Source organism: Podarcis muralis, chromosome 10 (assembly GCF_964188315.1).
Source record: "Podarcis muralis chromosome 10, rPodMur119.hap1.1, whole genome shotgun sequence".
Classification (NCBI taxonomy): Eukaryota; Metazoa; Chordata; class Lepidosauria; order Squamata; family Lacertidae; genus Podarcis; species Podarcis muralis.
Window position 1 is genome coordinate 47,766,275 of NC_135664.1, and position 12,137 is coordinate 47,778,411.

Genomic DNA, 12,137 nt, shown 5'->3' on the forward strand with positions numbered 1-12,137 from the left:
CAAGGGTGTGGGCATAATACCATATCAGTTTCATGATCATTGACATTGGAACGGACTCTGTAGGAAACATAGCTCAAATTGTCTACCTTGCACAGTATGTGAGATTTTAGGGGGTGAAACTTAATTTTTGCAAATTTCTTCAGTGAGGGGGGGGGGTCTTAAAAATATGTTTTGGGGTGTGAGGAACTCAAACCTGCTATTCTTTTTGTGACTGGACATCATTTAGCTTGGTTAAGTCTACATTTGATGAAGCAGCACCATAAACTGTTTACCTTCTGAAAATGTCAGGTAATGTGCTAAATAATAATAATATTAATATATAACTGCATGTATTTGGTAATCATTTGTAATGATTTCTATTCAATTTTACAGTCATTTGGTTTACCAAGCAAAACGAAATTATATCAATTTAGCCTAAATACCTTTTGAATTCCCAAGTCATGTTACAACTTTTTAGCACCCCTCATTTTTTTAATTTGAAAGTTGAAAAATTCAACATGCCCTGAGGATGCACAGGATACCAAAAACATCCTCAATGGCCTCTCTCAAATTAAGGATTTTATATCTATGGAGAACCATTCCATGGTCTCTCTTAGAAAGCCATCTACTTTGCTGAGCTGCACTTGTATGCACCAGGAATTCTTGTCTGGTATTTTAACAATGATAAAAGCACATTTCCTTTTCATTCACTTTTAAAAATGTCTCCTCTGCCTTACACCAGAGCAGATTCCAGGTTAATGTATATATAACACAGATAAATCAACACTACAACCGCCACATTGAGATTTAGTAAGATTGCGATATGCAAGCCAGCTCTGTCACTACCTGTCATTGTATAGTAGGACAACTCACATATGCAATGACTTTTTAAAATGGAATGTGCTCCAGAGGTGCCACAAAATAAATGCTGACTGATTCTAGACAGCAGCTTCTATAGAAGTTAAAGGAACCTTTGAAAGTCAGCAGGAAGTGACATCTGAATGCAGTCAGTCAAGTGGGTGGGTGGATTACGTAATCTGAACGCACCTTTTAAGTGGCTGTTTACGTAATCCGAACGCACCTTTTAAGTGGCTGTTTACGTAATCTGAACGCATAAGGTGTTTGGGTGGACAACTGTTCTGCTGAAAAAGGAGTGAACATACTAATTTTAAAAATGCATGTTAATATAAATTATGTGTAAAAGGGGAAGAACAGATTATTCCTGTAGAATTTACACAGCAAGATTTAATTGTGTGTTCAGCTAAAATATATGTTTTAGGTCAGGTTTCCTCAACCTCTGCCCTCCAGATGTTTTGAGACTACAATTCCCATCATCCCTGACCACTGGTCCTGCTAGCTAGGGATCATGGGAGTTGTAGGCCAAAAACATCTGGAGGGCCGAGGTTGAGGAAGCCTGTTTTAGGTACTATAAAAGGTAAAGGGCCCCTGGACAGTTAAGTCCAGTCAAAGGTGACTATGGGGTGCGGCACTCATCTTGCTTTTAAGCTGAGGGAGCTGGTGTTTGTTTGTTCACAAACAGCTTTCCGGGTCGTGTGGCCAGCATGACTAAACCACTTTTGGTGCAATGGGACACTGTGACGGAAACCAGAGCACACGGAAACGCTGTTTACCTTCCTGCCACAGTGGTACCTATTTATCTACTTGCACTGGTGTGCTTTCGAACTGCTAGGTTGGCAGGAGCTGGGACAGAGAAATGGGAGCTGATCCTGTTGTGGGGACCTTCTGATCGGCAAGCCCAGGAGGCTCAGTCGTTTAGACCACAGCACCACCCTGTATATTGTACTGTATATTGGACTCTGCAACATATTTATAGGAAGGCATAGTCTAATATAGACATAGATGCTGGAAGTGTAATGCTGGAACTGCCTCACCGAGGCATGTGATATGGGCATGTCCAGTGGTATTTTCTTTCTGGTCAGAAGCCATTGTATCAATTTTATATTATCAAAATCATTTATATTTGTGTATGTCCATGTGCTCTTAAATTATATTCCTGTAGTATGGAGATGTTTTGTGAGACTTTTGTGGTCGCCAAAAGACTTCTACTCTGAGCATGAAAGGATAAACACACAGCATCTGTTACACAAGACCTAAACACCCTTGCTACATCTGAACACACTTTTTTTTACAAACACCAACTTTGTCTGGATACCTATTTGGACATTTGGAGGGCATTTATCAAATTATATGTGTAAACAAAGATGGATGTATTGATGGTTATCATGTTGTTAATGTGAGCTGTTAGGTGGTTGTTTTGCTCCACTCTGTACACCTGTTTAATTTTTCTAATAAATTTGCCATTAAAAAAATAAATTTAAAAAGATTTAATTGGATTTACACAGAAGGTAAGCCATCTCTTGGAACAACTGACTGCTTAAGTGTATGCAGCGCCATAGCAGTCTCATAGCATGTGGAAAGTAAAATAAATGAATAGTGAGAAGACAATAACTGGAGAAACATAATAGTAAACATAGCAACAGGATGTTGAAAGGGGTTTGTGTGATGGAGAAATTCCACCCGCCTCTGCAGCAGGCGATCTTAAGCAAATTCCTGCTTTTGATATACTATTGTATTTGGATTCAAGTAACAAACGGTGCCCCCTAGCGTTTTGTTGAAAGAGGGACAGCAAGAAATACTACCTTTATTACTCCAGCAGTCAGTAAATTCCTAACTCCGTTAAGTCAGAAAACAACCTCCCCCAAATATTATTAGACAAACATTTCAAGAGCAAGCATTTCCTGTCTACTGATGGTCTATTTTTGCTGCCGAAGTTTTTTGTTCACTGAACAAATGTCCAAAGTTTAGAAAGGGATTATGTTTTGAAATATAAGGATAATTTTAAAAAATAAAATTAAATTGAGATTATAGTGAATTAAAATAAATAAGAAAAAAGAGTAGAAAAAGGGGGAAAGAGAATTCATTTTTCTTTTTTTAAAAAAAGCAGAGGAAAACATCCATAACAAAATAACCACAAAATATAATTAAGGCTACAAACTATATCGTATGTATGTTGATGTATAAATTTATTGCTTCCCTCAGGTATATGTTAATCCATATATCACTATGGTTTCGACAAATACGTTCCAAACAAATTTGTCCATGCATAATCTTCGTCTTCATGAGAAATAAAAATGACCACGGAGCCGAGATGGGGAACTTTTGGCCTTCCAGATGCTCTTCGACTCCCGGCAGCCAATGGCCAATGAAGGGATGATGGGAGTTGTAGTCCAGCAACACCTGGCGGGCTACAAGTCACCCAATTAACTGCCTATGGCTCAGAATTCCTAAATCCAAATCATTCCGCCCATTCACACGCACACGTGTAATGCTTGTCGATGCCAGCTTACCCCCCCCCCCCGGAGCTGATGGTACTTGCCAGCATCATCAGGGAGGGCCCCTGATCTAGAAAAAGACCAGCTGCTATTGGGCAAATGGTCAGAACCCGAAAGTCCGGAGCTGGAAGCAAAGTGCGGCGCTGGAACGGCGGAAGGAAAGAAAAGCGACTCTGTCTCTTTAAAGCGACCGCCGTCGCTGCTGTTCGGGCGGAGCTTAGAATCTATCTGTGGAAGGCGGGGGGATGGGGACGTCACTGTCCCTGAGGCCACTGGTTACGTCACCGCCTCGCGGCTCCTCCTCCTCCCTCTCTGGCAGGAGCGCGCGCTGGAGAGAGAGACGGGCAGCCAGCTAGCCCGCGAGCTTCGCGCCTGCGCGGAACTGTTCGCCTGCCCAGTCTCTCCCTTCAGCTGCTCTCTGCCCCCCCCCCCCGCCTCCCTCTGTTTGGGGCCGCAGCAGCAGCAGCAATAAGCCCGAGTCCGGGGCTGAGAAGCGGCCCCGCCACGCCAGGTGTTCGCGACGGAGCGGCTGCGCGGCCACGGAACCCCCGGCCTGGCCATGGTGCTCCTGAGGGCCTCTCGCCCTGCCCGGTCCCCCGAGTGACGGAATTGCCCCTACCGCCAGAGGAGGAGGAGGAAGAAACGGAGCCGGGAGCACGACAACCCCGCCAGCGCCAGTCGGTGAGAGGAGAGGGCGGCTGCTGGCGGGAACGGCGCCTCAGGGCACAAGTGGCGCGGCGAAGGGAGCCACGGGGCACTTGGGGTGGCGCCTGGCAGGGGTGGCCCTCGAAGCAAGAAAGGGGTGTGAAGGCGTGTGGTGCGAAAAGGGGAACGGCCCTTCGCCCCTTCCCGGAGGCCAGGTGGCACCTCAGCGTCTTCAAAAGCTGCGTCTTTTGGGTCCTGGTGGCATGGCCTAGAGATGGTGGCCCCCTGGGATGTGGCTTCCAGGGGGTGGCATCTGCCACGCCGTCCTTTCTGCCACCCTATATGACATCAGGTCCTTGGGCCTTAGCCAGTGGGTGGGGTGCAGAGTGTGATGGTGGGGGCGTTTTGTTTTTGTAATTTACAGTGGTACCTAGGGTTAAGTACTTAATTCGTTCTGGAGGTCTGTCCTTATCCTGAAACTGTTCTTAACCTGAAGACCACTTTAGCTAATGGGGCCTCCTGCTCGTGGGCCTCCGGAGCACGATTTCTGTTCTCATCCTGAAGCAAAGTTCTTAACCCGAGGTACTATTTCTGGGTTAGCGGAGTCTGTAACCTGAAGCATATGTAACCTGAAGCGTATGTAACCCGAGATACCACTGTACATAAGTTTACGGATCATCTTTTTTCTACTTGGACGTAGGCAAGGTGACTTGAGCGCATAACATAGCGGTAGTCCTAGGTGCCGTCGTCGTGCCACAGGGTGCTTAAATAACACGGCCTTGTTGGGTGAGGATGAATGTGGGCTTTGAGCATTGTGCAGAAATGGGTAAGTTGTGGGAGATGTGGCACATTTGATGCCGGTCAGTGTCCTAGTGATGCTGCTAAGATGTTGAACGTGGCAAGTGTGCTGTAGAAACCCAACTCATCCTGCCACATCTGGCACTGAAAATGGGAAGAACTATAGGGAACACAGTAATGCTTTGCTGAATAGCAGAAACACATAGCATAGTTTGTGCTTAGTTTGCGTGTGGTGCAGGTCATCTTGAGTGGCATGATGTGGACCTTATGGTGCTTTGACGCTGAATGTGGCACTAGGTACAGTGCTGTAATATGGTGTGAGCTTAGTAGCTTTAGGAGGAGGAGTGTACGTAGTGCTAAAGTGTGCCTCCTGAGTAGAATATCAGTTAAAATCCAGCATTTACTATAAGCATTAAAACTAGATGAGATTGGCCAAAGGTTTTATGAGTTTACAAAGCAGGTTTGAGGCCCTAAGCTATTTGTGTGGTTGGACGTCTTTGTATAATACAAATTATTAGATACTTATTAGATAAATTTCACCTTATGTTCCATCAACTTGTGTTCACTATTAAAGCACTTTCCTTTTTGCTTCTCTTTCAGCATTTCTTATTGCTGAAATTTATGTGCAGATAGTAGTAGGAGGCAATTTCAAACAGTCATCTATGTTTAATTGTAATTTACATCACACTCTAAAAGACTGATATGCATTATTTTTTCCAATGAGAAATTAACTCCAAGAGCCAGGTAACACTTCACTTTTGAAATTTGCTACTTTGGCTAAACATACATCTGGTGTTATCAGTTGTGAATTGTACAAACACATATGCATGACTATATTTTCCTGTAATTCTTGGCATCCAGGAAAGGATTCCTTCTTTGCTATGTGTAAGAATCTGCCTCCTTAAATAAAGTATGCACCATTTATAGATAATGATTCCATGTGTAATTGTGACCAAATTCTAAAAGTTGTGTGAATTGGTAGTACAGTATGTATTTTGCACAAGGTTCATAGCTTGTTTTTTTATGAGAGGACAAAAATAATTATTTTGTATCTTCAAATGATGGGGTTTGCAGTTCCATCTTGAAATGCTATGGGGTGTTTTGTAGTTCTGTAGTATTAAAAACATGGCATCGTTACTGTGGAGTTCTCTAGTATACAAAACACACGAAGGAAGACTGTAATATTTGTAGCCTCCCTGTAGACTGAATAGGTGAAGTGTACTAAACTATATTCTATAATTTTTACATGCAGTGTGTGACATTTCCATGCTTAATGTAGTTGAGCACCTTCAGTTATTTGAAGAGTAATTTCTCAGTGAGAATGGAATGGAATGGAAATTACGGTAATCCATTCAAAGGAGTGAATTGCTATGTATTATTTAGTTATAAATCGTCTGATACCTAAATCCTAGGAGCAAACCTTAATTGTCAGTTGCAGTAACTCCTTGAAATTGCTGCCTACTATCACATAGGATGTTGAGGAAAAGAGTTGAAGGACAATAATGAGTTATTATATAGAGCCTAAGATGTGAAGGCAGGGGCTTGATTTTCCCTGACCCACCCATGCCTACATATGTTGTTTTTCCTCCTCTGTTGCTATAGGACCACATCATCTTTTCAGCACTCCTTGAGCTGTAGCTTGGTAATAGAAGAGTAGATTCCTGCCAAGATAATTAATCCTGCCAAAACCCCTTGGGTGTCTTTAAAGAAACTGATCTATAAGCAGTCACGGTAGTAAAATGGAATACATAAAGCTTTTAGCTACAATAGCTCTTAAAATATGATATTGAAAATAATATCTAGGAAAGCATTTCCAGTATGAGTTACAAATTGGGGAGGGAGACGGATCCTTCCAGCGACAGGAAGTCACTTTGTCAAGAGTAGTCTGTTTTAATGTGTGATTCTTGACTGCTAGTACTTGTGATCTGGCTCAACTCAGAGGATGTGCTCCTCTCCTCCATTTACTAATTATTATTTTTTTGCATGAGCATTCACTGCAGTGTGTTCATAGAGCGTTGGCTTTGTTTTTCAGTGCAAACCGTGGCTGGGAAGGCACAGATCACCTTGTGCCCAGGGAGTAGCACATGAACACTTGAGTCTGTAATGCAGCGTGGTGATCATTTTAACAACCCCAGAGGGATGCAATTTACAGGAAGCAAAGAGGGGAGGGGAGAATTAGCAAACACATTTCACCTGCTGCACAGTACGCTCTTTAAAATGTAACAACTGTAATTGGAATGAGCACCCCTTTAGCCTTGTGGTACAGTATAGCAAACTGTTCAGGAATGGTTGTCATATTAGTGAAAGCTACTGCACATGGGATGCGGAAATGGCTTATGCTTTTGCACCATAAGGTGTATGTGGAATGCCCTAAGCTGCTGTATCATGCAGCAGTTCCATATGTTCTCTCTCTTGCAAGTGAGTTGTTTCCATGGCTTCTCCAGTTTTTGCTGCATCTGCCTTATCTATGAACAGTGCTCATTGGTCAAACTAGGACTAATGTTGTTACCACCCATCCACACTAGAGCATAAACCTATAGGCTTTTAGAAGACAATGTAAGCCATTGTGTGATCCCTTTGAGACAGACATTTAATGTTTTATTACGGACATGATTTATCTCTGACCGACCAATGGGATCAACTCCCTTATCTTGTGTAGCCTTTTTGTGTGTGGTAACTTTATATTAAATATTTATTGTAAGATTTTTACTTGTGAAATATTTACTTATATATTGAACTTGTAGAAACTTAAAGATCATTGGATCGTTCATTCTCAAACTATGCACCTCAGAAGCACACATACATAAGACCTCATATACCTATAGCCTAGTGACACAAGCACTATTCAGATTGTTGTTGTTGTTTTGCATACTATTAATACTAGACAATCTACATATGCATAATAGAAAGGATAGATACTGGTCCCAAAGGGTCCCAAAGCTTGACAACAGAAGAAGGACTTAAAAATATATATATATTGCTCTTTCAGTTGCAAGTACTTTTGGAGGGGGGTGTATCTTTGCAGAGAGGTAGGACAGAATTAATGTATCTCTACCCATTGGAGAACTAGAGAGCCACACTCCTGTCTCTGTGCTCCAGTTAAACACTGAAATGCATGTTAATAACTAAAAATGTGATTGAATGGCGTATCATTGATGTGTGATTCCCCACCTCCCATTAATATGTTAAAGGGTTGCGTGTTTGCTGCCACAGCTAACAGAGCAATCCCTGTGCACTTATGTAGTTGAAAGCTGGTGAAGTCACTGGTTCAAATCTCAGCTCAGCCACAAATGCATTAGATGGCTTTCTGGTGGGTTGTCTCAGAAACAAAATGGGCAATACTCTGAATGAATAGGATACAAGTGAAGCTTTATCTACTTTCCTAGTACATTAGTGTATGAAAATAATTTTTCACTTGCAACTTTCTATTGCTATTTCAAATAAATCCCTTTTAAACTCAGCTCTCACCTCTGTCTTTTCAAAACGTTAGCGTTCAAGAAATGCTACTTCAGGGCGATATGTGCCTCCCTTTCCCTGAAGAGCTGCATGGCAAGCAGCAGTGAGATCATGGGTATGAGACACACAGTGTGCATAGACTAATTCTGGTACCAATTCTGGGAAGGTGACCCATCCTAGAACTGCAGTGTTTGATCCTATTTTTCAAAGGAAGAGTGGTATGCTGGAAACAGCCTCCTCCCTTTCCTCTTGTTTCCTGTCTCATTCCAAAAAAAGAGTCTCGCTGTGGTATGCTGACCTATTATAATGTGGGTCAGTCCACACACACGCATACACACACACAAAAGATGGAGAAGGAAACTGCAGAAATTAATAGAGCAGAAAAACTCTCTTGGAGAAAGATAGTTGTTCATAGTAAAAGGGTTTCATTGTTGATCTGCACATCTGATTTAGGGTGGATGATGGGTGTTTGCAAGTGAATTGGTTGACCTGGTATAGGACAATATTTAAGAACAAGGCAAAGGAAGGAATAGACTAAAGGTGCAGCTACAGGGATGAGAAGAAGGGGCTGTTTTCTGTGAAAGTAAGGTAAGGAGAGTTGCACTTTCCCATTCTAGAATAAACAGAGAAACTTAAAATCTGGAAATAAATGTTGTCTCCGATCTAAATTTTACAGAACTTTTCAATATATATTTAACTAAAATGTTGTAACTGTTTAGAACTTATCATTTACTAAAAAAAGTTATACATAGTCATTTGTTTTTACCATTTACAGTGGAAAACTTTTTGTTTTGATGAAAAGAAAGACAGCTTGAGTGGCATTTTCTGTCTTTTGTTTCACTGAGCATACAGCCAGCTGTTTGGATAAAAAATGATGAATAGGCAAAAATCTCATGAGGATTTGGGCTATTCAGTCCCCCGCAGTACGACTACAAAAGCTGTGTTTGGATGATGCTTTGTTGTACTGATAGCTTAATTATATCACTAATAAGCAGCCTTCTTCAGTGTGGGTGAACAAAATTCTTATATGCGTACCAGAAGCAAAAGTAAACTGGCATGGAATGAGATCCCAAAATATATGGGGCAGGTAAAGAGTACCTGCTGATGTTCTAGTTCAGGGACCTTACTCCTCTCTCTTTCCTGAGACTTCACTTTGTTTTTACCTAAAGAGGCAGTAACACATTAACCACCAATAAACGCAAAACTTAAGGTATACAGAAATTAACAGAATTTTAAGGTAAACTTGGATTCCCTTCACATTGACACAGCAGCTCATTATACTGAGCATTCTTTTGTTCAGTAACCAAAGTAAGTACAGCCTTGCCATCTGCTTGGTTATTGGACTTCTGTTCCATGTGCCATGATGTCATGACATATGACACAACAGCCCTTGAGGCAGTATATCATTCTACAACATTGTGTCAGATGCAGGACCTATCATTAGTCCCAACTTAAACATGAAGCTCCTGTATATTACTTTATATGTTTGACTTTCCTTCTCCCCCGCTTCTCAGAATAAAGAAAGAGATGCAGTGATGATGTTGCTTTTCAGACCCATCTTAAGGCAGGACATGAGCGACATAGAATTATAGAAAGCAACCTGGAATCATAGAATCATAGATTCCCTGCAATGCAGGAATCTTTTTGCCTAACATGGGGCTTCAATGCACATGAGGCTTCTCTTAAGGAGAGCTTCCCTTAATGCACTTCAGCACTGTACTAAAGGAGAGCTTCGCCCAAGGCACTTCAGCAAGGCATTTTAGCATTTCGGCACTGTACCAAAGTTGAGGAAGAGGTGACACTAGCAGCAGGGGGCTTGTGCAACTACTGCTTTTTGTGTTGTCGTCGTCTTCTTCTTCTTCTTCTTCTTCTTCTTCTTCTTCTTCTTCTTCTTCTTCTTCTTCTTCTTCTAAAAGGTAAATGACCCTGTAATGACCCTGGTATGGACTAGCACAGGGGTCTGCAACCTTTAAGACAAAAAGAGCTACTTTGACCCGTTTCCGAAGAAAAAAAGAACTGGGAGCCGCAAAACCATTGCGATCTGACAGCGGGCGGGAAGGTGACGTCGGGACGGTGCGTGACTAACGCACGCACCACCCCCATGCGATGTCACAGCCAGTACAGCGCCCGCCACAGTGGGGAGTGTCGGGGCACACAATTCGCCTCCTCCCCTCGCTAGTATCCGCCCCGGAGCTGCGGCAAAGGTGTAAAAGAGCCACATGCGGCTCCGGAGCCGCGGGTTGCCGACCCCTGGACTAGCAGATGGCTATCAAGCTGCTATTATTATTATTATTATTATTATTATTATTATTATTATTAACACAGTTATATTAAGACTTTTAAAATTGTAATTTGGCTTTAAATGAAATTCACATTTAATACAAACCAAAAGAAAGTCTACAACTTCGAATCTCTTGAAGCTATGAGTGCCAATTAAACATGGAACCTGTGCCATGATTCTTTTTCATTCTGACCTTGGTCTTCAAAAGTGATTTGCTTAGTGCCCTCTCTGTCTACAGAGAGCACTGCTCAGAAAGTGGGAACCAGCACCTTGAATTGCCTCCAGAAGTATATAGATGGAGCAGCTGCTGGAAAATATTGTGTTTTATTTCCATTCAGCACTTGATTGATAGAGCAAATGAGGCCTTTGGTCTAATTTGACACTTCAGCATTTCAGTTATAAATCTGTCACCTATATGATAACTCTAAATATTGAAGTGTCCAAATTCAGTACACAAGTTCAGGGCACAATCCTACATTTTAAAAGCCAACTCAGTCCACACATGTATTTTTAAAGTGTGTGGGGGGGGGGGAGGTGCAAAACAAATTGTAATGTCTCCTTTGAAGACAGAGAGATCAGAATGAAAGTTGGTGCACACATTTAAAACACAATTATGCCATTCATATTCAAACTCAAGATTTGCCCCTGCGCCAGTTTTCAATACTTGCAAAGAATATTCAGTTACTCCAGTCCGTTTAGATAGGCATGAATTAATGGTGTCAAGGTAACAGTTTCAGAATGGTGAGTAGTAGCAGTGTATGGAATAAAAAAGGCATCCCTAGCCACAACAACAACCTTTAGACCTCTAGTCTGTGAGCCTAATTAGGCCCACCAGACCTTCCCATTTGGACTGTGAGGCCCGTTTTGGCCAAGCCTCACCCACCTGCCCAAAACCTGATGCCACATATGGTGTCAGTTGAAGTGCAGGTAAAGGCAGAGCTTTGACAAAAGGTGTTCTGGATGGAGGTGCTTGGAAAGCCCCTTGCACAGTGTTTCCTAAACACTGGCTTTTGCTCAGTACTTCCCAAGTATCTACAATCAGCTGATTGCTGCACACACATTCTGTTGCCCACACAGTTTAATTTCAAACCACGCAGGCAAAAATGAAACACCTGACATCACTGTGACCTGCAGAGGTGCACAGAGATGCAGCCTGGTGGTTGGAAACAGTTCCCCACTCTTATGTTAGTAGAGCGACAATTCCTTGAAGAGGTAGACACTCATACTCGGATAGGTCACAAACCTGAAATATATGGTGACCTGTTTATTTATTTCATAAAATTTATACACTGCTTGATTGTAAACACAAAACTCAAAGCAGTTTACATAAAAATTGACCTGTTGCTATGTAGAGATTGTTGGTATATCTCTGTTGGAATGAAAGCATGTGCTTTTTTAATAATTCAAAGCAAGGGAAGGAAAATATTATTTGAAAACATACCACACATTCTAAAATTTTGGGGGATGAATGATATGCTTGACTGCTTTATTAGTCAGATGCATTCTTCACTGGTTGCATGCACTAGGGGGCAGTGTATGTTTCATGTGTTTCTTTGCATTTTGAATGCCTGTCTAGACACCTGCCATTTGAAAATGCATTTTCCCTTACATTTCTTAGGGGTTTT

General features: G+C 41.9%; 1 protein-coding gene across 2 annotated transcripts in view; it reads left to right on the forward strand.

Annotated features, from left to right (window-relative positions):
* The first annotated feature begins 3,656 nt into the window (after window positions 1-3,656).
* The window catches only part of TMEM184B (transmembrane protein 184B), a 33,674-nt gene continuing 25,193 nt past the window's right edge, over window positions 3,657-12,137 (forward strand). Inside the window, exon 1 of one of the 2 annotated variants that reach the window (XM_028745900.2) lies at window positions 3,657-4,013. The gene's annotated coding sequence lies outside the window, so the exon portion shown is untranslated. The remainder of the gene's footprint in view (window positions 4,014-12,137) is intronic. The other variant, XM_028745901.2, reaches the window with a different exon arrangement.